The sequence below is a fragment of the Scomber japonicus genome, chromosome 9 (assembly GCF_027409825.1).
Source record: "Scomber japonicus isolate fScoJap1 chromosome 9, fScoJap1.pri, whole genome shotgun sequence".
Lineage (NCBI taxonomy): Eukaryota > Metazoa > Chordata > Actinopteri > Scombriformes > Scombridae > Scomber > Scomber japonicus.
This window is the reverse complement of record NC_070586.1, coordinates 14,206,472-14,212,471: the sequence shown is the minus strand read 5'-3', so window position 1 is coordinate 14,212,471 and position 6,000 is coordinate 14,206,472.

The window sequence follows — 6,000 nt, the reverse complement described above, 5'->3', positions numbered from 1 at the left end:
CAGGCCATCCATCATCGTGGCATTGCAGTGCTGAGGTATGCTTAGGTGAGCCTGATTAAAGCCAAGGATGCCTCTCGACCCGCTCCGAAGGAGAGGAGTGGGGAGGGTGGACTCAAGCCCCATTGCTCCATCCATCTCCCTACTGCTTTATTCATGTGCTATCTGGTTCACTGGCTTTTGCTTCGTGTTCCCTCTCCATTACTTGAATTCTACAGCAGGTGCTAGTGAATTGTGCATGTCTCATTATATGTTCCACAATACCCTCCTCTCACTGCTCTTTTGTATGTGGATGATTTCGCCCGGAAAGAATATCAATGACCATCTATTCACTAAATCTACCTTGTCAGATAATAAGAATAAAATAATCTATTGTAGTTGTGTAAGTGTGTGTAAGTGTGTGTAAGTGAGCAAATTTCTTTTAACAAACAATAACACTACTATTACTGCTACAACTAATAATAATATTACAATAATAGATCAATTATAATAACAGATAATAATGTATTTATAGTAATAACTGTGTTTACTTAGATGTGTTTACCCTAAAGAAAATGGGTAAATGCATCTGTTTGAGCCTCAGAAAATGTTTATTATCACATTTTGATCAAATGTTATAAAATCCTGACTGAAGCAACGAAATACGTCACATTTTTTCTATGGAGTCTTACCCATTTGAAACCAGAGATAAAGCACAGACAAAACTAAATATACAGAAAGACATAAAAAATGAATAATACCATAAGAAAATAAAGCAGAAAACTTAATGGAAGACAAACACTCAAAAGCAAAAATATAGTGAATTATTGATTCAATGTTTCTTCTTGTGTCAGAACATTGTTCCAAAGTAGAAAAACCCAGTCACCTTTAGTCTAAAGCTTGTAGTTTACATCAGTATATGGAGCAGTTCAGTCAGGACACTCACATCATGGTTTAAACTTTTTATTGCAACAACATTCATTAGTGTTATGTTGCGACTCTGTTCAGGTGATACTGTGACTGTTTGTGAGCTCATAATCCCCCTGGCAGAGTCTGACATACACATTATTTGATGATCATGAACACATTAAAAAGAAACATTTGAAATTCACAAAACTTGCCAATACAAGAAGAGGCTGTGGAGGTGGTGGGAGTTAAACTACTAAAGCAGGAAGCAGGGCAGCAGCGAGGGCAGAACTGACCATTATTGTAGGCAGACTGAATGAGTGCCAAATGTTTATATAGACTGCCTATTGTGAGAGGCAGTGTGTGGACGTACAGTACATAAATGGAAAGTGTGTGAAATATGTGTCTATAAACTAACCTATGCCTGCCGGAACCAAAGCAAGGCTCCATTAGCTGACCATTAAAGGATTCAAATGGAAGCTTAGAGATTTCAAATGTTTAATATATGTGTCCCAGGAGTATTTACTTGTTTTAAAATGAATCTGTAAAATTTCAAATTGGTCCATTTGGAGATGCCATTGATGTCAGCTTTTACCAATTAGGATCAAGGCAGCACATTCTTAGCAAGCTGCAGACCTGAGAGTGATGTATGCCAAAGTTCGGTAGTGTAGCCTCTGTGTATTACAATCATAACTTGCTTTTTTCAAAAAGATACAATATATTACCTTTAGAGAATGATGAAACATTGCTGTACCATATGCTGCTATGACCAATACTGCCCACTTAAATGTATGTTTTGTGTAAAAGGAAACTATCTTGGAGTTGTTTAGTTTTTTCTTTATACATTTTGTGATACCCAGTGGTTTTTATCTCTAAATGTCTTAAGGGATAGGTTTACAATTTTTTCTAAGTCTATCCCAAAAGAAAAGAAAGTGTTACCTATGGGTTACCACTGTGGCAATGGAGAGAAAACATCACAAAGTTCAGTCTCAAAATTACTATTCAGTTGAATCCACATTTCTGTGAGGGTCTTCACACAAAAAATTCCAAAGTTATAAGCATCACAAAGGAAGGATTTATTGTTGAGCCTATGCCCTTCATGTTGTAAGGCCAAGTGGGAGCAAGTAAATGAGAAGCAATTTAGGGCCTTAGATTGAACTTTGTAGAGTACCTCTGGAAAAGGGGTTTCCTTGTGATTGGATATGTTGCATGTGAACAGTGAGCAGTGTGTGCTGAGATAGTTTTGTGTTTTGCCTTTGATGTCAACCCACCATTTAAGTCCATTAAAATTCTGTGTTGCTGAATGGTGCATTAAGATCTAATGGGATTAAAATTGAACTTGCAACCCCAATTGGGCTGCAAAAAATAAAGTCAGTGTAAAAACAGCTGTTTCTGTACTGTATGGAATTCTGTAAGAGAGAAATTAAATGCACAATATGCAATGTCTTCCTCTAGGGGTCTGTCAATCAAAACAATAACAAAATACAGAATTTGATGATGTTGTGAAGGAACACGGGATCATGGGAGTTGTCTCATCTCCTCCTGGTTAGGATTATTTAGGATTACTTCATCAATCAGCAGTTTTTTGCTGGTAAATCCACAGAGGTCTATTCCTCCTAAAAACAAACAGACTTTCTCATATTGATTAAAACATAGTGAATAAAGTCGTTTCATATTAAAAAAACTGTGTTTCTCCAAGGCTGTTCGGTGGACACAGGACACCCAGGAGGGGCTCTGTGTGAGCAAAGCTTTCTCAGCTTGTTTCTCTGATAATTTACGATCCAGACATCCGATGACTAAAATCCTTAATCTGGTAAAACGATATCCTTAAAAATTCCTAAAAAAAAGTTTATCATTAAAATGTACCTTAAAACTCAATAAAAGTATATGTTTATGACAGTTTCTGGTGGACAAGCAAATCTGACACATTGTCTTGGATGTGTATATACTCTACTCTGTATACTATAGACACCATAATGGAGGACAACCACAATGCTGATTCATGCATTTTGTACACATATAGTTAGAGGGGGTATGATGCCAAGTACACGACTCAACAAAATATATAACATACTGTAGGACAATGCTTGTTTTTTTGACATTTTAATGAGGAATAGTCACACATTATAGCTTTAAGGGACAAGTGATGGACACAATATAAAATGCAGATTATATCACGGATGGCTTAATCTGAACAGTTGGAATTGCCTGTATATGTATATTAGTTCTTCAAATACTTTCATTAGCTCTTTAGTTGGCACAAACAACAAATCTGGTGCTTGTCTGACATAATAACTATGCATGAATCCCTTTGATCTTGTAGCACAAGTGATGTAGCAACAAAATCTGGACACAAGTGGTCAGCTTGAGATGCTAAATGGAGACTGGTGTGAATGACAATGTGTCTTGGCAAGCACATCTTTGCTAACATCATCAACATCATTAAGCATCACTAAATCACTAGTAGTGCGTTCATAAGAGGCTTCCATGCAAGAGAGAATTTGGATAAACTATTTGGAGATCTTCACAGGGAACATTTTTGGAAAGTAATGAAATTTGGATCATATTATTATTCAAAGCCCACTTTTCCATCCACAAAGGGGAAGGATTTCATAACATTTTGATTTGTTTGTCTGATCCCACACAAGGGGCAGAATGAAATATTCAGTTTGGCTCTCTCTATAAGAATGAATGAGCTTTCTAGATCTTGTTGGATGTTTTTCAATTTGTAGAATGAAATGAGAACTTGTGAGATTAACACAGCTTACCTGTGTGGAACACTGGGGCTTTTTTAAAACTCAGTAAAGACAAGGGAATGACTCAGAGAAAGTTATGCTGAAGCCTAGTTTGATTAAGTTTTTTTCTTTTTTTTTCTTGTTTATATGCTTCTAATGAGCTGTTTCATCTCCAGGGACTCATCCTGCTATTGAAGTGAATACATCTTGTGTAATGTATGTTTGGAATTCAAAATGAGTTTAACTTTCTTTCACTATTGTGTAATTAAGTACCTTTTGATACAGGGTGGTTATTTTAGTCTGCATGATACAGCCATGGTGAGAAAATATTCAGTAGAATAATAGTCAAGTAAATGTCCCTTATGCTGTTAGCGCTCAAAAACAGCCTATAGAATATGATGTTCATTTAAACGAACAGGTCAATTTAGGTCAATTCATGACTGTGCAGTGATGCCATGAGTCAATGAATGTCAGAATAATTTTGTTTTATAGTACCCAGAAGGCATTTCTAGGCTAATGAGTGTGCTTTCACGTTCCAAACTACAGCACTATAATAAATAATTGCTATAGTTCAAGCACATAAACAGAGACATTGTCCTTGTACAAGCATCTCAAAGGATATTCAGGGAGGTATCACAATCTAGATTCTTGGCATTTCAGGGGAATGCATCCTCATATTAACAAATGTTTAATGCGATTTTTGTTTTAGGGAGGGATGTTCCTATAAGCACATCAGGATTCTTTTGGCAGTTGCAGAGGACATAAAGTGTAATCCTCTAATGACAGTCAGGCCCGACTTGGCTCACATATTACTGTGAAGAGGTAGTTGCTACAGCAGATCCTGTTAGTTTCAATTTGCTTACTGCTGCTGAGCCAGCAGACTGAACCGAATGATAAGGGACCAGAATCAAGCCTAATCCTTCTATCTCCCTCCCTCTCTGTCTCTCTCCCTCAAATTCACCACTACCAGTTGATCTGCTATCACCCCTAGCTGTGGGAAGTAGCCAATAAATGTTCCTCTGGGTGTGATGTGATGTACATTTTATTGTCTTCCACATTGACTGATTCTCATTTCTCACTAGGATGTGAGCATCAACGAAAAAGCTTAGTGCCTTGATTTTTTTCCCCCATTTGGCTTTTGCTTTTTACCTTCTCCTCTGGCAGCATGGACGGTTTGGGCAGCTTTACTAAAGCCTTCCCTTGGTGTATTTGACATTATGTGGCAATGCAGAGATGGAAGTCTAAGCAACATAATCTGGACCCCCTACCAACTGCCTGGGATTGGACACACACTCATGCTTTGAAGAAAATATTGAACACAGAAATGTGACGACAATTTTAACTGTAAAGGGTATCATTTATTTTTGTAAGTTTTTAGTCATATGTTGACTGACACATCTTTATTCCTTCACATATGGGTACATCTACACTTAAAAAAGAAAAAGGAATAGATAATATTTTATACTGTTGGAGTATCATCATGCCTCTTGGTTGTTAAGCAGGTAAACATTTTATGCAAGTGTTTCACTTTGACTGAAAACAATATGGAGCTCGGTGCTAAAACACTTTGTGAAGAACATTTTTTTTTCTCTTTTGAAAGAAAGTTTTTTCTTTTGTTTATTGTGCTTCATTTGAGTGCTGTCAGAGCTGTTTCATGTGCATCAGCATTTGAATTTCTACTCAAAGGGAGCACCTCTGTCTGAACCAGAAACTCTGCAGGAAGCTCAGCAGTGAACGACCCAGAAACAGACTGGTGTGTGCAAATGTGTGTGCATGTGTGTGCGTGTGCTTAATGTGGATGTATGTATTGAGGAGTGCTGTGGGTTACAATGGGTTGATATAGATCAAAAAACAATTTCCAGGTATGTTATTTGTATTCATGCAGTATGAAGAGCTTAGCGTAAAGGATTATTCTTAAGGAAGGAAGGCGAGTCACAGACTTCACAATCTGTATTTTAGTTATTTGTTAAGAATGATTGACATTGTTATTTGGCACTTCAAAGTAATTGTATAACACCTATTGAAATCATTAAATATAGACAATGAATTTATACAATTAACAAATTTAAATAATGTAGCATAGCAACAGAATGTCTGTAGCTGGCAGGTTTGTTGGACAGTGTAGGTTGTGAGAATGATGCTGTTTTGCAGCCAGCTCTCACAGCTCACATGTGTGAGCTTCTCATGAATACATGAATGCCCTTTCAATTGTGTTACCACCCAATGATAATGTGCCTTGACAAACATAAACCAAGGTATGTGGAATATATTATATGGAATTACCTACATCAAAGTTTCATGTATCTACTAGATGAGTTTCATGCTGCACTGAAATTAATGTCAGCCATGAGGAATGGGTACCTGAAAGGTAGGAAAGAAACAG